The sequence below is a fragment of the Myripristis murdjan genome, chromosome 22, assembly GCF_902150065.1.
Source record: "Myripristis murdjan chromosome 22, fMyrMur1.1, whole genome shotgun sequence".
In the NCBI taxonomy this organism is placed as follows: domain Eukaryota; kingdom Metazoa; phylum Chordata; class Actinopteri; order Holocentriformes; family Holocentridae; genus Myripristis; species Myripristis murdjan.
In genome coordinates, this window is record NC_044001.1 from 26,858,423 (window position 1) to 26,883,780 (window position 25,358).

At 45.2% G+C, this 25,358-nt stretch overlaps 2 long non-coding RNA genes across 2 annotated transcripts; both read left to right on the forward strand.

Moving 5' to 3' along the window:
* The first annotated feature begins 15,255 nt into the window (after positions 1–15,255).
* LOC115354794 (uncharacterized) lies at positions 15,256–15,819 on the forward strand. Its single transcript, XR_003927799.1, has 3 exons — positions 15,256–15,322; positions 15,420–15,532; positions 15,723–15,819. It is a non-coding gene; the product is annotated as an uncharacterized LOC115354794 (long non-coding RNA).
* A 3,383-nt stretch (positions 15,820–19,202) lies between these two features.
* Positions 19,203–19,766, forward strand: LOC115354790 (uncharacterized). The gene is made up of 3 exons (XR_003927798.1): positions 19,203–19,269; positions 19,367–19,479; positions 19,670–19,766. It is a non-coding gene; the product is annotated as an uncharacterized LOC115354790 (long non-coding RNA).
* The last annotated feature ends 5,592 nt before the right edge of the window (positions 19,767–25,358 follow it).

A 25,358-nucleotide genomic window follows, 5' to 3' on the forward strand; every position in this document is an offset into this window, starting at 1 on the left:
CTTCAACATCACTGCGGTGAGTAAACAAAAAAAGATGGAGAAAAAAAAAGGATAAATAAAAATGTTGTGCTCCAAACTGTTCTCTGAAGCAGCGCACTATGTCCAGACCCTTTTTAAGCTTGCTTCTACGTGCAGATTTGCGATTGTAAAGAGAGGAATAATTCCTATATTTCCTTTGGTCTTGTCATCAGGCGGCTGTCATGGACTCCTTCACTCCAAATCAGAAAGCTGAGTTCATCCTGGATCCAGACAGTGGTGCTTTGGAGAATGAGACCCTTGTGAGGGTTGTGCTCAACAGCCTGGGCGAGTCCCCTGATGAAGAGCAGCTCAAACAGTTTTTCCAAACTTTTGTGGAAGTCTCTGAGCAGGTGATTGATGTCGGATTGCTTGTCACGCTTTCCCTCAAACTGAATTGATATGAAGGCTATGTCAAACTCCTCCATGGCTCCAAGGGCATTGAGAGGACGCCAGTTAGGCACCTGCACTGGAGCTGTAATGCTGAGTTTCTGGAGGGGCTTGATCCCTGGGAAGTTTTGACTCCTAATGCTGATGCATTAGGACACAGCACAGTGGCATGGCTCCCAGCTTACTCACGTTTTCTGCCTTGATCACCGAAAAGATAGCGTGTCCCTGTGAACTAAACCACAAATCATTTCATTTGCAGAGAAACATAACGGTCATCAGAAATGCAGCTGTAAGAGACACCATCCTGAACCTGACCTTGACGAGTCTTGCTCCTGCGTTCAACAACTTTGAGCCAAGAGACTTCCAGCTGTGGTTCCAGGTTAATCTGGTTAATGTGATGGCCAGCTTCCATCCTGGCAGTTTGTTTGTGATCCCCATTAACATCAGCTGTGCATCCTACAATGCCATGTAAGAGACGCTATTTTTTGAAGTTCACAGACGCACGCACACATAGCGAGGCCGCACAACGTGGAGCTGCGGCCGCAGACAGACCATAGTAATTTGTGTTTCCCCCCCCTCAGCCTCACTGGTCTCCAGCGAAGTTTGGAATCCCTGGCACTGCCTCTCTCGCATGGTGTGAGATCAAGCATACAGTCACTCAAGGCCACATTCAGACGTACGTGGCAAACTTAGCTTTTGACACAATTTTTCTGAAAAGCCAATATCCACTGCTGAAAAAATAGCTATAGTAATAACATATTTCCATGTGAATTTTATTTACAACAGGCTGCCCCACGCCATCTTCTTTCATGGTAAGTTGACTGCAATGGATTATACACTGTCAATCACAGGACACAAGACACAAGTTAGGGAATGGGAAATTGCTTAGGGTGGCTGCAATCAGTTATGTAACACTGTGTAATTTTTTTTTCACAATGCTAACAATCGCATTTTGCCTTCCTCAAGTGCAAGAACAAGGTTCGTGATGGTAAGTCAAAAAAACATCCCGATAATTCAAATGATTAAAAATAATAATAATAATAATAATAATAATAATAATAATAATAATCATGAACTTGATCAACAGTGTCTGCAACATTCATTTTTTTTTTTTTTTTTGTGTTTCTTTCTGCAGAAAGCAATATCTGTGCCGGGGACACTAGGTAGGTGCATCAATGTGTGCAGAATTTGGATAGCTGGAAAGCCTTGCAGCCATCTAATTGAAGTGACAACGCTCTTCTTGATTATGTTTCCTTCAGCTCAACACCTGACGAAATCCTGTCCTCTGACAATTCCTCTGGAGCCCTGTGCAATTTCACCATCACTGAGCACGCCTGTTCCCTGGTAAGCTTTGTTTGGTCAGTGCTGACTGTCTGTGAACCGTCCACTGGGCTCCTGGTCCAATGGCGTGAGTTGATTTCCCTTAAACACACACAAACCTTACATTTTCCCTGTCTCAATTATTATCCTTTTGATTTTTCAAGGCAACCCATCTCACAGCTAGCAACCTGGTCTCACTGTTGAATTGCTCTCTGGGAAGCCAAAGGTCATACCCTGTGGAGGTGTGGAGTCTTTTGTTCCAAAAACTGCTTCTGTGCTTGACGAGGCTCTTGAGGAATATTCTGCCACGGTAAATGTCACCCTCTGATCTCACGAATTTGTCGTTTTCCTCTATACATTTTGCATCATATGAAAATGGTTTCCGGCTTTCCAGGCACCCAGCAACAGTGGCCCATCTCTGTCGCGTGCCCTGGAGGCACTTGGTCAGGTGAAAATCGCCAACTTCAGCCAGGAGCAACTGCAGAATCGTACCTTTGTCAGCGAGTGGTTCCAGGGGAAGCTTGGTCCATTCCTGGCTGCTCCATCCCAAAACTTCCTGATCTGTCTCAGCTCCAACAACTTCAGCTGCCAGACCTACCAAACTGTGTAAGTAAAAACAAGATATGTTGTTCCACTGTGCAGACAGATGGCAGCGGAGTGTTCAGTTTTCCAATGGATGAGATCTTAAGGGCCATCTTTCATCTTTCAGCATCCAGGCTTTCAGCAGGCAAAAGGCATATATGGACAACGCAAGACAGAGAGCAGTCTTCACTCACTTCATCTATCCATTCTTGTCAAGAAATGACTCATCAGGTAAAAGCGGGAACTGGGGGCTCATCTCAGTAAAGTCTTCACGCCATGTGGTGGTGACATCGCAGCAACTTCATGACTTGGGTCTTTCTTTCAGATCCTGGCTGTGTCTCAAACACCACTGACAGCACAGAGTGGCTACAGCAAAACTTTGACAACTTCTCTAGTTTTGCAACGCTGATGGATCTGCAAAGCCTCAATTCAAACTTCTCCAGTGTAAGTGGCTGTTGTGATTGCAGTATAAATCTATCAAATTGAAAAGCCCCCTGCGGTTTTGTGCTCACTGCACTTTGCACACTTTGCTTTTGATTGGTTCCTCTTGTAGGACGAAGCGCTGTCGGCGCTCACGCCTACCCAGGTAGCGCAGCTGACACTGAGCTCTGGGGCCTTGAATGACACAGAGCAGCTCAACGTTGTGTTTGATCGACTGATGGAGGGTGATGCTTTGGAAAACGTGGGTGACTTCCTGACAGAACTGGCAGCAAACGGGGAGGTGAGCTCATCCTTGATCTTGGGAGAATAAGGCAAACACTGGACTTCCACTGGAGCATAGTCCATGCACTTACCTATCTACCAATAGGTGTCTCCATCAGCTGAGTGACAGTCCAGGCACATTCAGTGTAACATTTAATCCTATTAGCTTCTTGAAAAGTTTGCTGGGAAAGCTTGATCTACTAGTAATGTATAAACTGTGCCATGTTCAAATCCTTTCATTTTGCACTTTGGCAGTTCCCTGATATCCAACCTGTTGTAAGAGACCTTGTCATGAACCGGACCTTCAACATCATCCGTGGCGATTTTGATGTCTTTGGAAATGACCAGTGGTATGCTTGGTTCCATGTCATACTGGTTCCTGTCCTCCCAAGTTTCAGCGCAGAGATGCTCAAGGAAGCCTTCTTCAAAATAAACTGTACAAACTACCACACTGTGTAAGTTGCATTGCATGCAGGGACGATATTGCATAGCTCAGATGTACACGATGGCAGTGAGGAAGTGCTTACAATTGTTTCTTTTCACCATCTGCAGAGTGGGCGGGATGGCCAAGGTTTTCCCTGAAATACCATTGGCTGAGCGAGAAGAAATCACCCAGGTTTTGCTGGCGTTCCTGATGAGATCTGCCCAAGTAATCAACGAACCAGGTGGGGCTGAGACAGTAGACTGCCACACCGTTGCCTAGCTGAGCTTGCCCATTAAGATTAAACTGCAGGAAAATATGCCCACATTTCACAAAGTTAGGAGCCAAGACTTGAACTACTATATGGCTGCATTTAAATGTGATCTTTTGAATGTATGTGTAATAACGAAAAATACTGCATTCATGTGCCTTAGAATGCAGACAGGGAATTGACAGTGACACCGTCTGGCTCCAAATAAACCTGGGGCCATTTTCCCAACTCACAACTTACTCTGACCTGAAAGTCTTCAACATCACTGCGGTGAGTAAACAAAAAAGATGGAGAAAAAAAAATGGATAAATAAAAATGTTGTGCTCCAAACTGTTCTCTGAAGCAGCGCACTATGTCCAGACCCTTTTTAAGCTTGCTTCTACGTGCAGATTTGCGATTGTAAAGAGAGGAATAATTCCTATATTTCCTTTGGTCTTGTCATCAGGCGGCTGTCGTGGACTCCTTCACTCCAAATCAGAAAGCTGAGTTCATCCTGGATCCAGACAGTGGTGCTTTGGAGAATGAGACCCTTGTGAGGGTTGTGCTCAACAGCCTGGGCGAGTCCCCTGATGAAGAGCAGCTCAAACAGTTTTTCCAAACTTTTGTGGAAGTCTCTGAGCAGGTGATTGATGTCGGATTGCTTGTCACGCTTTCCCTCAAACTGAATTGATATGAAGGCTATGTCAAACTCCTCCATGGCTCCAAGGGCATTGAGAGGACGCCAGTTAGGCACCTGCACTGGAGCTGTAATGCTGAGTTTCTGGAGGGGCTTGATCCCTGGGAAGTTTTGACTCCTAATGCTGATGCATTAGGACACAGCACAGTGGCATGGCTCCCAGCTTACTCACGTTTTCTGCCTTGATCACCGAAAAGATAGCGTGTCCCTGTGAACTAAACCACAAATCATTTCATTTGCAGAGAAACATAACGGTCATCAGAAATGCAGCTGTAAGAGACACCATCCTGAACCTGACCTTGACGAGTCTTGCTCCTGCGTTCAACAACTTTGAGCCAAGAGACTTCCAGCTGTGGTTCCAGGTTAATCTGGTTAATGTGATGGCCAGCTTCCATCCTGGCAGTTTGTTTGTGATCCCCATTAACATCAGCTGTGCATCCTACAATGCCATGTAAGAGACGCTATTTTTTGAAGTTCACAGACGCACGCACACATAGCGAGGCCGCACAACGTGGAGCTGCGGCCGCAGACAGACCATAGTAATTTGTGTTTCCCCCCCCTCAGCCTCACTGGTCTCCAGCGAAGTTTGGAATCCCTGGCACTGCCTCTCTCGCATGGTGTGAGATCAAGCATACAGTCACTCAAGGCCACATTCAGACGTACGTGGCAAACTTAGCTTTTGACACAATTTTTCTGAAAAGCCAATATCCACTGCTGAAAAATAGCTATAGTAATAACATATTTCCATGTGAATTTTATTTACAACAGGCTGCCCCACGCCATCTTCTTTCATGGTAAGTTGACTGCAATGGATTATACACTGTCAATCACAGGACACAAGACACAAGTTAGGGAATGGGAAATTGCTTAGGGTGGCTGCAATCAGTTATGTAACACTGTGTAATTTTTTTTTCACAATGCTAACAATCGCATTTTGCCTTCCTCAAGTGCAAGAACAAGGTTCGTGATGGTAAGTCAAAAAAACATCGCGATAATTCAAATGATTAAAAATAATAATAATAATAATAATAATAATAATAATAATAATCATGAACTTGATCAACAGTGTCTGCAACATTCATTTTTTTTTTTTTTTTGTGTTTCTTTCTGCAGAAAGCAATATCTGTGCCGGGGACACTAGGTAGGTGCATCAATGTGTGCAGAATTTGGATAGCTGGAAAGCCTTGCAGCCATCTAATTGAAGTGACAACGCTCTTCTTGATTATGTTTCCTTCAGCTCAACACCTGACGAAATCCTGTCCTCTGACAATTCCTCTGGAGCCCTGTGCAATTTCACCATCACTGAGCACGCCTGTTCCCTGGTAAGCTTTGTTTGGTCAGTGCTGACTGTCTGTGAACCGTCCACTGGGCTCCTGGTCCAATGGCGTGAGTTGATTTCCCTTAAACACACACAAACCTTACATTTTCCCTGTCTCAATTATTATCCTTTTGATTTTTCAAGGCAACCCATCTCACAGCTAGCAACCTGGTCTCACTGTTGAATTGCTCTCTGGGAAGCCAAAGGACATACCCTGTGGAGGTGTGGAGTCTTTTGTTCCAAAAAACTGCTTCTGTGCTTGACGAGGCTCTTGAGGAATATTCTGCCACGGTAAATGTCACCCTCTGATCTCACGAATTTGTCGTTTTCCTCTATACATTTTGCATCATATGAAAATGGTTTCCGGCTTTCCAGGCACCCAGCAACAGTGGCCCATCTCTGTCGCGTGCCCTGGAGGCACTTGGTCAGGTGAAAATCGCCAACTTCAGCCAGGAGCAACTGCAGAATCGTACCTTTGTCAGCGAGTGGTTCCAGGGGAAGCTTGGTCCATTCCTGGCTGCTCCATCCCAAAACTTCCTGATCTGTCTCAGCTCCAACAACTTCAGCTGCCAGACCTACCAAACTGTGTAAGTAAAAACAAGATATGTTGTTCCACTGTGCAGACAGATGGCAGCGGAGTGTTCAGTTTTCCAATGGATGAGATCTTAAGGGCCATCTTTCATCCTTTCAGCATCCAGGCTTTCAGCAGGCAAAAGGCATATATGGACAACGCAAGACAGAGAGCAGTCTTCACTCACTTCATCTATCCATTCTTGTCAAGAAATGACTCATCAGGTAAAAGCGGGAACTGGGGGCTCATCTCAGTAAAGTCTTCACGCCATGTGGTGGTGACATCGCAGCAACTTCATGACTTGGGTCTTTCTTTCAGATCCTGGCTGTGTCTCAAACACCACTGACAGCACAGAGTGGCTACAGCAAAACTTTGACAACTTCTCTAGTTTTGCAACGCTGATGGATCTGCAAAGCCTCAATTCAAACTTCTCCAGTGTAAGTGGCTGTTGTGATTGCAGTATAAATCTATCAAATTGAAAAGCCCCCTGCGGTTTTGTGCTCACTGCACTTTGCACACTTTGCTTTTGATTGGTTCCTCTTGTAGGACGAAGCGCTGTCGGCGCTCACGCCTACCCAGGTAGCGCAGCTGACACTGAGCTCTGGGGCCTTGAATGACACAGAGCAGCTCAACGTTGTGTTTGATCGACTGATGGAGGGTGATGCTTTGGAAAACGTGGGTGACTTCCTGACAGAACTGGCAGCAAACGGGGAGGTGAGCTCATCCTTGATCTTGGGAGAATAAGGCAAACACTGGACTTCCACTGGAGCATAGTCCATGCACTTACCTATCTACCAATAGGTGTCTCCATCAGCTGAGTGACAGTCCAGGCACATTCAGTGTAACATTTAATCCTATTAGCTTCTTGAAAAGTTTGCTGGGAAAGCTTGATCTACTAGTAATGTATAAACTGTGCCATGTTCAAATCCTTTCATTTTGCACTTTGGCAGTTCCCTGATATCCAACCTGTTGTAAGAGACCTTGTCATGAACCGGACCTTCAACATCATCCGTGGCGATTTTGATGTCTTTGGAAATGACCAGTGGTATGCTTGGTTCCATGTCATACTGGTTCCTGTCCTCCCAAGTTTCAGCGCAGAGATGCTCAAGGAAGCCTTCTTCAAAATAAACTGTACAAACTACCACACTGTGTAAGTTGCATTGCATGCAGGGACGATATTGCATAGCTCAGATGTACACGATGGCAGTGAGGAAGTGCTTACAATTGTTTCTTTTCACCATCTGCAGAGTGGGCGGGATGGCCAAGGTTTTCCCTGAAATACCATTGGCTGAGCGAGAAGAAATCACCCAGGTTTTGCTGGCGTTCCTGATGAGATCTGCCCAAGTAATCAACGAACCAGGTGGGGCTGAGACAGTAGACTGCCACACCGTTGCCTAGCTGAGCTTGCCCATTAAGATTAAACTGCAGGAAAATATGCCCACATTTCACAAAGTTAGGAGCCAAGACTTGAACTACTATATGGCTGCATTTAAATGTGATCTTTTGAATGTATGTGTAATAACGAAAAATACTGCATTCATGTGCCTTAGAATGCAGACAGGGAATTGACAGTGACACCGTCTGGCTCCAAATAAACCTGGGGCCATTTTCCCAACTCACAACTTACTCTGACCTGAAAGTCTTCAACATCACTGCGGTGAGTAAACAAAAAAAGATGGAGAAAAAAAAATGGATAAATAAAAATGTTGTGCTCCAAACTGTTCTCTGAAGCAGCGCACTATGTCCAGACCCTTTTTAAGCTTGCTTCTACGTGCAGATTTGCGATTGTAAAGAGAGGAATAATTCCTATATTTCCTTTGGTCTTGTCATCAGGCGGCTGTCGTGGACTCCTTCACTCCAAATCAGAAAGCTGAGTTCATCCTGGATCCAGACAGTGGTGCTTTGGAGAATGAGACCCTTGTGAGGGTTGTGCTCAACAGCCTGGGCGAGTCCCCTGATGAAGAGCAGCTCAAACAGTTTTTCCAAACTTTTGTGGAAGTCTCTGAGCAGGTGATTGATGTCGGATTGCTTGTCACGCTTTCCCTCAAACTGAATTGATATGAAGGCTATGTCAAACTCCTCCATGGCTCCAAGGGCATTGAGAGGACGCCAGTTAGGCACCTGCACTGGAGCTGTAATGCTGAGTTTCTGGAGGGGCTTGATCCCTGGGAAGTTTTGACTCCTAATGCTGATGCATTAGGACACAGCACAGTGGCATGGCTCCCAGCTTACTCACGTTTTCTGCCTTGATCACCGAAAAGATAGCGTGTCCCTGTGAACTAAACCACAAATCATTTCATTTGCAGAGAAACATAACGGTCATCAGAAATGCAGCTGTAAGAGACACCATCCTGAACCTGACCTTGACGAGTCTTGCTCCTGCGTTCAACAACTTTGAGCCAAGAGACTTCCAGCTGTGGTTCCAGGTTAATCTGGTTAATGTGATGGCCAGCTTCCATCCTGGCAGTTTGTTTGTGATCCCCATTAACATCAGCTGTGCATCCTACAATGCCATGTAAGAGACGCTATTTTTTGAAGTTCACAGACGCACGCACACATAGCGAGGCCGCACAACGTGGAGCTGCGGCCGCAGACAGACCATAGTAACTTGTGTTTCCCCCCCCTCAGCCTCACTGGTCTCCAGCGAAGTTTGGAATCCCTGGCACTGCCTCTCTCGCATGGTGTGAGATCAAGCATACAGTCACTCAAGGCCACATTCAGACGTACGTGGCAAACTTAGCTTTTGACACAATTTTTCTGAAAAGCCAATATCCACTGCTGAAAAATAGCTATAGTAATAACATATTTCCATGTGAATTTTATTTACAACAGGCTGCCCCACGCCATCTTCTTTCATGGTAAGTTGACTGCAATGGATTATACACTGTCAATCACAGGACACAAGACACAAGTTAGGGAATGGGAAATTGCTTAGGGTGGCTGCAATCAGTTATGTAACACTGTGTAATTTTTTTTTCACAATGCTAACAATCGCATTTTGCCTTCCTCAAGTGCAAGAACAAGGTTCGTGATGGTAAGTCAAAAAAACATCCCGATAATTCAAATGATTAAAAATAATAATAATAATAATAATAATAATAATAATAATCATGAACTTGATCAACAGTGTCTGCAACATTCATTTTTTTTTTTTTTTTTGTGTTTCTTTCTGCAGAAAGCAATATCTGTGCCGGGGACACTAGGTAGGTGCATCAATGTGTGCAGAATTTGGATAGCTGGAAAGCCTTGCAGCCATCTAATTGAAGTGACAACGCTCTTCTTGATTATGTTTCCTTCAGCTCAACACCTGACGAAATCCTGTCCTCTGACAATTCCTCTGGAGCCCTGTGCAATTTCACCATCACTGAGCACGCCTGTTCCCTGGTAAGCTTTGTTTGGTCAGTGCTGACTGTCTGTGAACCGTCCACTGGGCTCCTGGTCCAATGGCGTGAGTTGATTTCCCTTAAACACACACAAACCTTACATTTTCCCTGTCTCAATTATTATCCTTTTGATTTTTCAAGGCAACCCATCTCACAGCTAGCAACCTGGTCTCACTGTTGAATTGCTCTCTGGGAAGCCAAAGGACATACCCTGTGGAGGTGTGGAGTCTTTTGTTCCAAAAAACTGCTTCTGTGCTTGACGAGGCTCTTGAGGAATATTCTGCCACGGTAAATGTCACCCTCTGATCTCACGAATTTGTCAGTTTTCCTCTATACATTTTGCATCATATGAAAATGGTTTCCGGCTTTCCAGGCACCCAGCAACAGTGGCCCATCTCTGTCGCGTGCCCTGGAGGCACTTGGTCAGGTGAAAATCGCCAACTTCAGCCAGGAGCAACTGCAGAATCGTACCTTTGTCAGCGAGTGGTTCCAGGGGAAGCTTGGTCCATTCCTGGCTGCTCCATCCCAAAACTTCCTGATCTGTCTCAGCTCCAACAACTTCAGCTGCCAGACCTACCAAACTGTGTAAGTAAAAACAAGATATGTTGTTCCACTGTGCAGACAGATGGCAGCGGAGTGTTCAGTTTTCCAATGGATGAGATCTTAAGGGCCATCTTTCATCCTTTCAGCATCCAGGCTTTCAGCAGGCAAAAGGCATATATGGACAACACAAGACAGAGAGCAGTCTTCACTCACTTCATCTATCCATTCTTGTCAAGAAATGACTCATCAGGTAAAAGCGGGAACTGGGGGCTCATCTCAGTAAAGTCTTCACGCCATGTGGTGGTGACATCGCAGCAACTTCATGACTTGGGTCTTTCTTTCAGATCCTGGCTGTGTCTCAAACACCACTGACAGCACAGAGTGGCTACAGCAAAACTTTGACAACTTCTCTAGTTTTGCAACGCTGATGGATCTGCAAAGCCTCAATTCAAACTTCTCCAGTGTAAGTGGCTGTTGTGATTGCAGTATAAATCTATCAAATTGAAAAGCCCCCTGCGGTTTTGTGCTCACTGCACTTTGCACACTTTGCTTTTGATTGGTTCCTCTTGTAGGACGAAGCGCTGTCGGCGCTCACGCCTACCCAGGTAGCGCAGCTGACACTGAGCTCTGGGGCCTTGAATGACACAGAGCAGCTCAACGTTGTGTTTGATCGACTGATGGAGGGTGATGCTTTGGAAAACGTGGGTGACTTCCTGACAGAACTGGCAGCAAACGGGGAGGTGAGCTCATCCTTGATCTTGGGAGAATAAGGCAAACACTGGACTTCCACTGGAGCATAGTCCATGCACTTACCTATCTACCAATAGGTGTCTCCATCAGCTGAGTGACAGTCCAGGCACATTCAGTGTAACATTTAATCCTATTAGCTTCTTGAAAAGTTTGCTGGGAAAGCTTGATCTACTAGTAATGTATAAACTGTGCCATGTTCAAATCCTTTCATTTTGCACTTTGGCAGTTCCCTGATATCCAACCTGTTGTAAGAGACCTTGTCATGAACCGGACCTTCAACATCATCCGTGGCGATTTTGATGTCTTTGGAAATGACCAGTGGTATGCTTGGTTCCATGTCATACTGGTTCCTGTCCTCCCAAGTTTCAGCGCAGAGATGCTCAAGGAAGCCTTCTTCAAAATAAACTGTACAAACTACCACACTGTGTAAGTTGCATTGCATGCAGGGACGATATTGCATAGCTCAGATGTACACGATGGCAGTGAGGAAGTGCTTACAATTGTTTCTTTTCACCATCTGCAGAGTGGGCGGGATGGCCAAGGTTTTCCCTGAAATACCATTGGCTGAGCGAGAAGAAATCACCCAGGTTTTGCTGGCGTTCCTGATGAGATCTGCCCAAGTAATCAACGAACCAGGTGGGGCTGAGACAGTAGACTGCCACACCGTTGCCTAGCTGAGCTTGCCCATTAAGATTAAACTGCAGGAAAATATGCCCACATTTCACAAAGTTAGGAGCCAAGACTTGAACTACTATATGGCTGCATTTAAATGTGATCTTTTGAATGTATGTGTAATAACGAAAAATACTGCATTCATGTGCCTTAGAATGCAGACAGGGAATTGACAGTGACACCGTCTGGCTCCAAATAAACCTGGGGCCATTTTCCCAACTCACAACTTACTCTGACCTGAAAGTCTTCAACATCACTGCGGTGAGTAAACAAAAAAAGATGGAGAAAAAAAAAAGGATAAATAAAAATGTTGTGCTCCAAACTGTTCTCTGAAGCAGCGCACTATGTCCAGACCCTTTTTAAGCTTGCTTCTATGTGCAGATTTGCGATTGTAAAGAGAGGAATAATTCCTATATTTCCTTTGGTCTTGTCATCAGGCGGCTGTCATGGACTCCTTCACTCCAAATCAGAAAGCTGAGTTCATCCTGGATCCAGACAGTGGTGCTTTGGAGAATGAGACCCTTGTGAGGGTTGTGCTCAACAGCCTGGGCGAGTCCCCTGATGAAGAGCAGCTCAAACAGTTTTTCCAAACTTTTGTGGAAGTCTCTGAGCAGGTGATTGATGTCGGATTGCATGTCACGCTTTCCCTCAAACTGAATTGATATGAAGGCTATGTCAAACTCCTCCATGGCTCCAAGGGCATTGAGAGGACGCCAGTTAGGCACCTGCACTGGAGCTGTAATGCTGAGTTTCTGGAGGGGCTTGATCCCTGGGAAGTTTTGACTCCTAATGCTGATGCATTAGGACACAGCACAGTGGCATGGCTCCCAGCTTACTCACGTTTTCTGCCTTGATCACCGAAAAGATAGCGTGTCCCTGTGAACTAAACCACAAATCATTTCATTTGCAGAGAAACATAACGGTCATCAGAAATGCAGCTGTAAGAGACACCATCCTGAACCTGACCTTGACGAGTCTTGCTCCTGCGTTCAACAACTTTGAGCCAAGAGACTTCCAGCTGTGGTTCCAGGTTAATCTGGTTAATGTGATGGCCAGCTTCCATCCTGGCAGTTTGTTTGTGATCCCCATTAACATCAGCTGTGCATCCTACAATGCCATGTAAGAGACGCTATTTTTTGAAGTTCACAGACGCACGCACACATAGCGAGGCCGCACAACGTGGAGCTGCGGCCGCAGACAGACCATAGTAACTTGTGTTTCCCCCCCCTCAGCCTCACTGGTCTCCAGCGAAGTTTGGAATCCCTGGCACTGCCTCTCTCGCATGGTGTGAGATCAAGCATACAGTCACTCAAGGCCACATTCAGACGTACGTGGCAAACTTAGCTTTTGACACAATTTTTCTGAAAAGCCAATATCCACTGCTGAAAAAATAGCTATAGTAATAACATATTTCCATGTGAATTTTATTTACAACAGGCTGCCCCACGCCATCTTCTTTCATGGTAAGTTGACTGCAATGGATTATACACTGTCAATCACAGGACACAAGACACAAGTTAGGGAATGGGAAATTGCTTAGGGTGGCTGCAATCAGTTATGTAACACTGTGTAATTTTTTTTTCACAATGCTAACAATCGCATTTTGCCTTCCTCAAGTGCAAGAACAAGGTTCGTGATGGTAAGTCAAAAAAACATCCCGATAATTCAAATGATTAAAAATAATAATAATAATAATAATAATAATAATAATAATAATCATGAACTTGATCAACAGTGTCTGCAACATTCTTTTTTTTTTTTTTTTTTGTGTTTCTTTCTGCAGAAAGCAATATCTGTGCCGGGGACACTAGGTAGGTGCATCAATGTGTGCAGAATTTGGATAGCTGGAAAGCCTTGCAGCCATCTAATTGAAGTGACAACGCTCTTCTTGATTATGTTTCCTTCAGCTCAACACCTGACGAAATCCTGTCCTCTGACAATTCCTCTGGAGCCCTGTGCAATTTCACCATCACTGAGCACGCCTGTTCCCTGGTAAGCTTTGTTTGGTCAGTGCTGACTGTCTGTGAACCGTCCACTGGGCTCCTGGTCCAATGGCGTGAGTTGATTTCCCTTAAACACACACAAACCTTACATTTTCCCTGTCTCAATTATTATCCTTTTGATTTTTCAAGGCAACCCATCTCACAGCTAGCAACCTGGTCTCACTGTTGAATTGCTCTCTGGGAAGCCAAAGGACATACCCTGTGGAGGTGTGGAGTCTTTTGTTCCAAAAAACTGCTTCTGTGCTTGACGAGGCTCTTGAGGAATATTCTGCCACGGTAAATGTCACCCTCTGATCTCACGAATTTGTCGTTTTCCTCTATACATTTTGCATCATATGAAAATGGTTTCCGGCTTTCCAGGCACCCAGCAACAGTGGCCCATCTCTGTCGCGTGCCCTGGAGGCACTTGGTCAGGTGAAAATCGCCAACTTCAGCCAGGAGCAACTGCAGAATCGTACCTTTGTCAGCGAGTGGTTCCAGGGGAAGCTTGGTCCATTCCTGGCTGCTCCATCCCAAAACTTCCTGATCTGTCTCAGCTCCAACAACTTCAGCTGCCAGACCTACCAAACTGTGTAAGTAAAAACAAGATATGTTGTTCCACTGTGCAGACAGATGGCAGCGGAGTGTTCAGTTTTCCAATGGATGAGATCTTAAGGGCCATCTTTCACCTTTCAGCATCCAGGCTTTCAGCAGGCAAAAGGCATATATGGACAACGCAAGACAGAGAGCAGTCTTCACTCACTTCATCTATCCATTCTTGTCAAGAAATGACTCATCAGGTAAAAGCGGGAACTGGGGGCTCATCTCAGTAAAGTCTTCACGCCATGTGGTGGTGACATCGCAGCAACTTCATGACTTGGGTCTTTCTTTCAGATCCTGGCTGTGTCTCAAACACCACTGACAGCACAGAGTGGCTACAGCAAAACTTTGACAACTTCTCTAGTTTTGCAACGCTGATGGATCTGCAAAGCCTCAATTCAAACTTCTCCAGTGTAAGTGGCTGTTGTGATTGCAGTATAAATCTATCAAATTGAAAAGCCCCCTGCGGTTTTGTGCTCACTGCACTTTGCACACTTTGCTTTTGATTGGTTCCTCTTGTAGGACGAAGCGCTGTCGGCGCTCACGCCTACCCAGGTAGCGCAGCTGACACTGAGCTCTGGGGCCTTGAATGACACAGAGCAGCTCAACGTTGTGTTTGATCGACTGATGGAGGGTGATGCTTTGGAAAACGTGGGTGACTTCCTGACAGAACTGGCAGCAAACGGGGAGGTGAGCTCATCCTTGATCTTGGGAGAATAAGGCAAACACTGGACTTCCACTGGAGCATAGTCCATGCACTTACCTATCTACCAATAGGTGTCTCCATCAGCTGAGTGACAGTCCAGGCACATTCAGTGTAACATTTAATCCTATTAGCTTCTTGAAAAGTTTGCTGGGAAAGCTTGATCTACTAGTAATGTATAAACTGTGCCATGTTCAAATCCTTTCATTTTGCACTTTGGCAGTTCCCTGATATCCAACCTGTTGTAAGAGACCTTGTCATGAACCGGACCTTCAACATCATCCGTGGCGATTTTGATGTCTTTGGAAATGACCAGTGGTATGCTTGGTTCCATGTCATACTGGTTCCTGTCCTCCCAAGTTTCAGCGCAGAGATGCTCAAGGAAGCCTTCTTCAAAATAAACTGTACAAACTACCACACTGTGTAAGTTGCATTGCATGCAGGGACGATATTGCATAGCTCAGATGTACACGATGGCAGTGAGGAAGTGCTTACAATTGTTTCTTTTCACCATCTGCAGAGTGGGCGGGATGGCCAAGGTTTTCCCTGAAATACCATTGGCTGAGCGAGAAGAAATCACCCAGGTTTTGCTGGCGTTCCTGATGAGATCTGCCCAAGTAATCAACGAACCAGGTGGGGCTGAGACAGTAGACTGCCACACCGTTGCCTAGCTGAGCTTGCCCATTAAGATTAAACTGCAGGAAAATATGCCCACATTTCACAAAGTTAGGAGCCAAGACTTGAACTACTATATGGCTGCATTTAAATGTGATCTTTTGAATGTATGTGTAATAACGAAAAATACTGCATTCATGTGCCTTAGAATGCAGACAGGGAATTGACAGTGACACCGTATGGCTCCAAATAAACCTGGGGCCATTTTCCCAACTCACAACTTACTCTGACCTGAAAGTCTTCAACATCACTGCGGTGAGTAAACAAAAAAAGATGGAGAAAAAAAAATGGATAAATAAAAATGTTGTGCTCCAAACTGTTCTCTGAAGCAGCGCACTATGTCCAGACCCTTTTTAAGCTTGCTTCTACGTGCAGATTTGCGATTGTAAAGAGAGGAATAATTCCTATATTTCCTTTGGTCTTGTCATCAGGCGGCTGTCGTGGACTCCTTCACTCCAAATCAGAAAGCTGAGTTCATCCTGGGTCCAGACAGTGGTGCTTTGGAGAATGAGACCCTTGTGAGGGTTGTGCTCAACAGCTTGGGCGAGTCCCCTGATGAAGAGCAGCTCAAACAGTTTTTCCAAACTTTTGTGGAAGTCTCTGAGCAGGTGATTGATGTCGGATTGCTTGTCACGCTTTCCCTCAAACTGAATTGATATGAAGGCTATGTCAAACTCCTCCATGGCTCCAAGGGCATTGAGAGGACGCCAGTTAGGCACCTGCACTGGAGCTGTAATGCTGAGTTTCTGGAGGGGCTTGATCCCTGGGAAGTTTTGACTCCTAATGCTGATGCATTAGGACACAGCACAGTGGCATGGCTCCCAGCTTACTCACGTTTTCTGCCTTGATCACCGAAAAGATAGCGTGTCCCTGTGAACTAAACCACAAATCATTTCATTTGCAGAGAAACATAACGGTCATCAGAAATGCAGCGGTAAGAGACACCATCCTGAACCTGACCTTGACGAGTCTGGCTCCTGCGTTCAACAACTTTGAGCCAAGAGACTTCCAGCTGTGGTTCCAGGTTAATCTGGTTAATGTGATGGCCAGCTTCCATCCTGGCAGTTTGTTTGTGATCCCCATTAACATCAGCTGTGCATCCTACAATGCCATGTAAGAGACGCTATTTTTTGAAGTTCACAGACGCACGCACACATAGCGAGGCCGCACAACGTGGAGCTGCGGCCGCAGACAGACCATAGTAACTTGTGTTTCCCCCCCCTCAGCCTCACTGGTCTCCAGCGAAGTTTGGAATCCCTGGCACTGCCTCTCTCGCATGGTGTGAGATCAAGCATACAGTCACTCAAGGCCACATTCAGACGTACGTGGCAAACTTAGCTTTTGACACAATTTTTCTGAAAAGCCAATATCCACTGCTGAAAAAATAGCTATAGTAATAACATATTTCCATGTGAATTTTATTTACAACAGGCTGCCCCACGCCATCTTCTTTCATGGTAAGTTGACTGCAATGGATTATACACTGTCAATCACAGGACACAAGACACAAGTTAGGGAATGGGAAATTGCTTAGGGTGGCTGCAATCAGTTATGTAACACTGTGTAATTTTTTTTTCACAATGCTAACAATCGCATTTTGCCTTCCTCAAGTGCAAGAACAAGGTTCGTGATGGTAAGTCAAAAAAACATCCCGATAATTCAAATGATTAAAAATAATAATAATAATAATAATAATAATAATAATCATGAACTTGATCAACAGTGTCTGCAACATTCATTTTTTTTTTTTTTTTGTGTTTCTTTCTGCAGAAAGCAATATCTGTGCCGGGGACACTAGGTAGGTGCATCAATGTGTGCAGAATTTGGATAGCTGGAAAGCCTTGCAGCCATCTAATTGAAGTGACAACGCTCTTCTTGATTATGTTTCCTTCAGCTCAACACCTGACGAAATCCTGTCCTCTGACAATTCCTCTGGAGCCCTGTGCAATTTCACCATCACTGAGCACGCCTGTTCCCTGGTAAGCTTTGTTTGGTCAGTGCTGACTGTCTGTGAACCGTCCACTGGGCTCCTGGTCCAATGGCGTGAGTTGATTTCCCTTAAACACACACAAACCTTACATTTTCCCTGTCTCAATTATTATCCTTTTGATTTTTCAAGGCAACCCATCTCACAGCTAGCAACCTGGTCTCACTGTTGAATTGCTCTCTGGGAAGCCAAAGGACATACCCTGTGGAGGTGTGGAGTCTTTTGTTCCAAAAAACTGCTTCTGTGCTTGACGAGGCTCTTGAGGAATATTCTGCCACGGTAAATGTCACCCTCTGATCTCACGAATTTGTCGTTTTCCTCTATACATTTTGCATCATATGAAAATGGTTTCCGGCTTTCCAGGCACCCAGCAACAGTGGCCCATCTCTGTCGCGTGCCCTGGAGGCACTTGGTCAGGTGAAAATCGCCAACTTCAGCCAGGAGCAACTGCAGAATCGTACCTTTGTCAGCGAGTGGTTCCAGGGGAAGCTTGGTCCATTCCTGGCTGCTCCATCCCAAAACTTCCTGATCTGTCTCAGCTCCAACAACTTCAGCTGCCAGACCTACCAAACTGTGTAAGTAAAAACAAGATATGTTGTTCCACTGTGCAGACAGATGGCAGCGGAGTGTTCAGTTTTCCAATGGATGAGATCTTAAGGGCCATCTTTCACCTTTCAGCATCCAGGCTTTCAGCAGGCAAAAGGCATATATGGACAACGCAAGACAGAGAGCAGTCTTCACTCACTTCATCTATCCATTCTTGTCAAGAAATGACTCATCAGGTAAAAGCGGGAACTGGGGGCTCATCTCAGTAAAGTCTTCACGCCATGTGGTGGTGACATCGCAGCAACTTCATGACTTGGGTCTTTCTTTCAGATCCTGGCTGTGTCTCAAACACCACTGACAGCACAGAGTGGCTACAGCAAAACTTTGACAACTTCTCTAGTTTTGCAACGCTGATGGATCTGCAAAGCCTCAATTCAAACTTCTCCAGTGTAAGTGGCTGTTGTGATTGCAGTATAAATCTATCAAATTGAAAAGCCCCCTGCGGTTTTGTGCTCACTGCACTTTGCACACTTTGCTTTTGATTGGTTCCTCTTGTAGGACGAAGCGCTGTCGGCGCTCACGCCTACCCAGGTAGCGCAGCTGACACTGAGCTCTGGGGCCTTGAATGACACAGAGCAGCTCAACGTTGTGTTTGATCGACTGATGGAGGGTGATGCTTTGGAAAACGTGGGTGACTTCCTGACAGAACTGGCAGCAAACGGGGAGGTGAGCTCATCCTTGATCTTGGGAGAATAAGGCAAACACTGGACTTCCACTGGAGCATAGTCCATGCACTTACCTATCTACCAATAGGTGTCTCCATCAGCTGAGTGACAGTCCAGGCACATTCAGTGTAACATTTAATCCTATTAGCTTCTTGAAAAGTTTGCTGGGAAAGCTTGATCTACTAGTAATGTATAAACTGTGCCATGTTCAAATCCTTTCATTTTGCACTTTGGCAGTTCCCTGATATCCAACCTGTTGTAAGAGACCTTGTCATGAACCGGACCTTCAACATCATCCGTGGCGATTTTGATGTCTTTGGAAATGACCAGTGGTATGCTTGGTTCCATGTCATACTGGTTCCTGTCCTCCCAAGTTTCAGCGCAGAGATGCTCAAGGAAGCCTTCTTCAAAATAAACTGTACAAACTACCACACTGTGTAAGTTGCATTGCATGCAGGGACGATATTGCATAGCTCAGATGTACACGATGGCAGTGAGGAAGTGCTTACAATTGTTTCTTTTCACCATCTGCAGAGTGGGCGGGATGGCCAAGGTTTTCCCTGAAATACCATTGGCTGAGCGAGAAGAAATCACCCAGGTTTTGCTGGCGTTCCTGATGAGATCTGCCCAAGTAATCAACGAACCAGGTGGGGCTGAGACAGTAGACTGCCACACCGTTGCCTAGCTGAGCTTGCCCATTAAGATTAAACTGCAGGAAAATATGCCCACATTTCACAAAGTTAGGAGCCAAGACTTGAACTACTATATGGCTGCATTTAAATGTGATCTTTTGAATGTATGTGTAATAACGAAAAATACTGCATTCATGTGCCTTAGAATGCAGACAGGGAATTGACAGTGACACCGTATGGCTCCAAATAAACCTGGGGCCATTTTCCCAACTCACAACTTACTCTGACCTGAAAGTCTTCAACATCACTGCGGTGAGTAAACAAAAAAAGATGGAGAAAAAAAAATGGATAAATAAAAATGTTGTGCTCCAAACTGTTCTCTGAAGCAGCGCACTATGTCCAGACCCTTTTTAAGCTTGCTTCTACGTGCAGATTTGCGATTGTAAAGAGAGGAATAATTCCTATATTTCCTTTGGTCTTGTCATCAGGCGGCTGTCGTGGACTCCTTCACTCCAAATCAGAAAGCTGAGTTCATCCTGGGTCCAGACAGTGGTGCTTTGGAGAATGAGACCCTTGTGAGGGTTGTGCTCAACAGCCTGGGCGAGTCCCCTGATGAAGAGCAGCTCAAACAGTTTTTCCAAACTTTTGTGGAAGTCTCTGAGCAGGTGATTGATGTCGGATTGCTTGTCACGCTTTCCCTCAAACTGAATTGATATGAAGGCTATGTCAAACTCCTCCATGGCTCCAAGGGCATTGAGAGGACGCCAGTTAGGCACCTGCACTGGAGCTGTAATGCTGAGTTTCTGGAGGGGCTTGATCCCTGGGAAGTTTTGACTCCTAATGCTGATGCATTAGGACACAGCACAGTGGCATGGCTCCCAGCTTACTCACGTTTTCTGCCTTGATCACCGAAAAGATAGCGTGTCCCTGTGAACTAAACCACAAATCATTTCATTTGCAGAGAAACATAACGGTCATCAGAAATGCAGCTGTAAGAGACACCATCCTGAACCTGACCTTGACGAGTCTTGCTCCTGCGTTCAACAACTTTGAGCCAAGAGACTTCCAGCTGTGGTTCCAGGTTAATCTGGTTAATGTGATGGCCAGCTTCCATCCTGGCAGTTTGTTTGTGATCCCCATTAACATCAGCTGTGCATCCTACAATGCCATGTAAGAGACGCTATTTTTTGAAGTTCACAGACGCACGCACACATAGCGAGGCCGCACAACGTGGAGCTGCGGCCGCAGACAGACCATAGTAACTTGTGTTTCCCCCCCCTCAGCCTCACTGGTCTCCAGCGAAGTTTGGAATCCCTGGCACTGCCTCTCTCGCATGGTGTGAGATCAAGCATACAGTCACTCAAGGCCACATTCAGACGTACGTGGCAAACTTAGCTTTTGACACAATTTTTCTGAAAAGCCAATATCCACTGCTGAAAAAATAGCTATAGTAATAACATATTTCCATGTGAATTTTATTTACAACAGGCTGCCCCACGCCATCTTCTTTCATGGTAAGTTGACTGCAATGGATTATACACTGTCAATCACAGGACACAAGACACAAGTTAGGGAATGGGAAATTGCTTAGGGTGGCTGCAATCAGTTATGTAACACTGTGTAATTTTTTTTTCACAATGCTAACAATCGCATTTTGCCTTCCTCAAGTGCAAGAACAAGGTTCGTGATGGTAAGTCAAAAAAACATCCCGATAATTCAAATGATTAAAAATAATAATAATAATAATAATAATAATAATAATAATCATGAACTTGATCAACAGTGTCTGCAACATTCATTTTTTTTTTTTTTTTGTGTTTCTTTCTGCAGAAAGCAATATCTGTGCCGGGGACACTAGGTAGGTGCATCAATGTGTGCAGAATTTGGATAGCTGGAAAGCCTTGCAGCCATCTAATTGAAGTGACAACGCTCTTCTTGATTATGTTTCCTTCAGCTCAACACCTGACGAAATCCTGTCCTCTGACAATTCCTCTGGAGCCCTGTGCAATTTCACCATCACTGAGCACGCCTGTTCCCTGGTAAGCTTTGTTTGGTCAGTGCTGACTGTCTGTGAACCGTCCACTGGGCTCCTGGTCCAATGGCGTGAGTTGATTTCCCTTAAACACACACAAACCTTACATTTTCCCTGTCTCAATTATTATCCTTTTGATTTTTCAAGGCAACCCATCTCACAGCTAGCAACCTGGTCTCACTGTTGAATTGCTCTCTGGGAAGCCAAAGGACATACCCTGTGGAGGTGTGGAGTCTTTTGTTCCAAAAAACTGCTTCTGTGCTTGACGAGGCTCTTGAGGAATATTCTGCCACGGTAAATGTCACCCTCTGATCTCACGAATTTGTCGTTTTCCTCTATACATTTTGCATCATATGAAAATGGTTTCCGGCTTTCCAGGCACCCAGCAACAGTGGCCCATCTCTGTCGCGTGCCCTGGAGGCACTTGGTCAGGTGAAAATCGCCAACTTCAGCCAGGAGCAACTGCAGAATCGTACCTTTGTCAGCGAGTGGTTCCAGGGGAAGCTTGGTCCATTCCTGGCTGCTCCATCCCAAAACTTCCTGATCTGTCTCAGCTCCAACAACTTCAGCTGCCAGACCTACCAAACTGTGTAAGTAAAAACAAGATATGTTGTTCCACTGTGCAGACAGATGGCAGCGGAGTGTTCAGTTTTCCAATGGATGAGATCTTAAGGGCCATCTTTCACCTTTCAGCATCCAGGCTTTCAGCAGGCAAAAGGCATATATGGACAACGCAAGACAGAGAGCAGTCTTCACTCACTTCATCTATCCATTCTTGTCAAGAAATGACTCATCAGGTAAAAGCGGGAACTGGGGGCTCATCTCAGTAAAGTCTTCACGCCATGTGGTGGTGACATCGCAGCAACTTCATGACTTGGGTCTTTCTTTCAGATCCTGGCTGTGTCTCAAACACCACTGACAGCACAGAGTGGCTACAGCAAAACTTTGACAACTTCTCTAGTTTTGCAACGCTGATGGATCTGCAAAGCCTCAATTCAAACTTCTCCAGTGTAAGTGGCTGTTGTGATTGCAGTATAAATCTATCAAATTGAAAAGCCCCCTGCGGTTTTGTGCTCACTGCACTTTGCACACTTTGCTTTTGATTGGTTCCTCTTGTAGGACGAAGCGCTGTCGGCGCTCACGCCTACCCAGGTAGCGCAGCTGACACTGAGCTCTGGGGCCTTGAATGACACAGAGCAGCTCAACGTTGTGTTTGATCGACTGATGGAGGGTGATGCTTTGGAAAACGTGGGTGACTTCCTGACAGAACTGGCAGCAAACGGGGAGGTGAGCTCATCCTTGATCTTGGGAGAATAAGGCAAACACTGGACTTCCACTGGAGCATAGTCCATGCACTTACCTATCTACCAATAGGTGTCTCCATCAGCTGAGTGACAGTCCAGGCACATTCAGTGTAACATTTAATCCTATTAGCTTCTTGAAAAGTTTGCTGGGAAAGCTTGATCTACTAGTAATGTATAAACTGTGCCATGTTCAAATCCTTTCATTTTGCACTTTGGCAGTTCCCTGATATCCAACCTGTTGTAAGAGACCTTGTCATGAACCGGACCTTCAACATCATCCGTGGCGATTTTGATGTCTTTGGAAATGACCAGTGGTATGCTTGGTTCCATGTCATACTGGTTCCTGTCCTCCCAAGTTTCAGCGCAGAGATGCTCAAGGAAGCCTTCTTCAAAATAAACTGTACAAACTACCACACTGTGTAAGTTGCATTGCATGCAGGGACGATATTGCATAGCTCAGATGTACACGATGGCAGTGAGGAAGTGCTTACAATTGTTTCTTTTCACCATCTGCAGAGTGGGCGGGATGGCCAAGGTTTTCCCTGAAATACCATTGGCTGAGCGAGAAGAAATCACCCAGGTTTTGCTGGCGTTCCTGATGAGATCTGCCCAAGTAATCAACGAACCAGGTGGGGCTGAGACAGTAGACTGCCACACCGTTGCCTAGCTGAGCTTGCCCATTAAGATTAAACTGCAGGAAAATATGCCCACATTTCACAAAGTTAGGAGCCAAGACTTGAACTACTATATGGCTGCATTTAAATGTGATCTTTTGAATGTATGTGTAATAACGAAAAATACTGCATTCATGTGCCTTAGAATGCAGACAGGGAATTGACAGTGACACCGTATGGCTCCAAATAAACCTGGGGCCATTTTCCCAACTCACAACTTACTCTGACCTGAAAGTCTTCAACATCACTGCGGTGAGTAAACAAAAAAGATGGAGAAAAAAAAATGGATAAATAAAAATGTTGTGCTCCAAACTGTTCTCTGAAGCAGCGCACTATGTCCAGACCCTTTTTAAGCTTGCTTCTACGTGCAGATTTGCGATTGTAAAGAGAGGAATAATTCCTATATTTCCTTTGGTCTTGTCATCAGGCGGCTGTCGTGGACTCCTTCACTCCAAATCAGAAAGCTGAGTTCATCCTGGATCCAGACAGTGGTGCTTTGGAGAATGAGACCCTTGTGAGGGTTGTGCTCAACAGCCTGGGCGAGTCCCCTGATGAAGAGCAGCTCAAACAGTTTTTCCAAACTTTTGTGGAAGTCTCTGAGCAGGTGATTGATGTCGGATTGCTTGTCACGCTTTCCCTCAAACTGAATTGATATGAAGGCTATGTCAAACTCCTCCATGGCTCCAAGGGCATTGAGAGGACGCCAGTTAGGCACCTGCACTGGAGCTGTAATGCTGAGTTTCTGGAGGGGCTTGATCCCTGGGAAGTTTTGACTCCTAATGCTGATGCATTAGGACACAGCACAGTGGCATGGCTCCCAGCTTACTCACGTTTTCTGCCTTGATCACCGAAAAGATAGCGTGTCCCTGTGAACTAAACCACAAATCATTTCATTTGCAGAGAAACATAACGGTCATCAGAAATGCAGCTGTAAGAGACACCATCCTGAACCTGACCTTGACGAGTCTTGCTCCTGCGTTCAACAACTTTGAGCCAAGAGACTTCCAGCTGTGGTTCCAGGTTAATCTGGTTAATGTGATGGCCAGCTTCCATCCTGGCAGTTTGTTTGTGATCCCCATTAACATCAGCTGTGCATCCTACAATGCCATGTAAGAGACGCTATTTTTTGAAGTTCACAGACGCACGCACACATAGCGAGGCCGCACAACGTGGAGCTGCGGCCGCAGACAGACCATAGTAACTTGTGTTTCCCCCCCCTCAGCCTCACTGGTCTCCAGCGAAGTTTGGAATCCCTGGCACTGCCTCTCTCGCATGGTGTGAGATCAAGCATACAGTCACTCAAGGCCACATTCAGACGTACGTGGCAAACTTAGCTTTTGACACAATTTTTCTGAAAAGCCAATATCCACTGCTGAAAAAATAGCTATAGTAATAACATATTTCCATGTGAATTTTATTTACAACAGGCTGCCCCACGCCATCTTCTTTCATGGTAAGTTGACTGCAATGGATTATACACTGTCAATCACAGGACACAAGACACAAGTTAGGGAATGGGAAATTGCTTAGGGTGGCTGCAATCAGTTATGTAACACTGTGTAATTTTTTTTTCACAATGCTAACAATCGCATTTTGCCTTCCTCAAGTGCAAGAACAAGGTTCGTGATGGTAAGTCAAAAAAACATCCCGATAATTCAAATGATTAAAAATAATAATAATAATAATAATAATAATAATAATAATAATCATGAACTTGATCAACAGTGTCTGCAACATTCATTTTTTTTTTTTTTTTTGTGTTTCTTTCTGCAGAAAGCAATATCTGTGCCGGGGACACTAGGTAGGTGCATCAATGTGTGCAGAATTTGGATAGCTGGAAAGCCTTGCAGCCATCTAATTGAAGTGACAACGCTCTTCTTGATT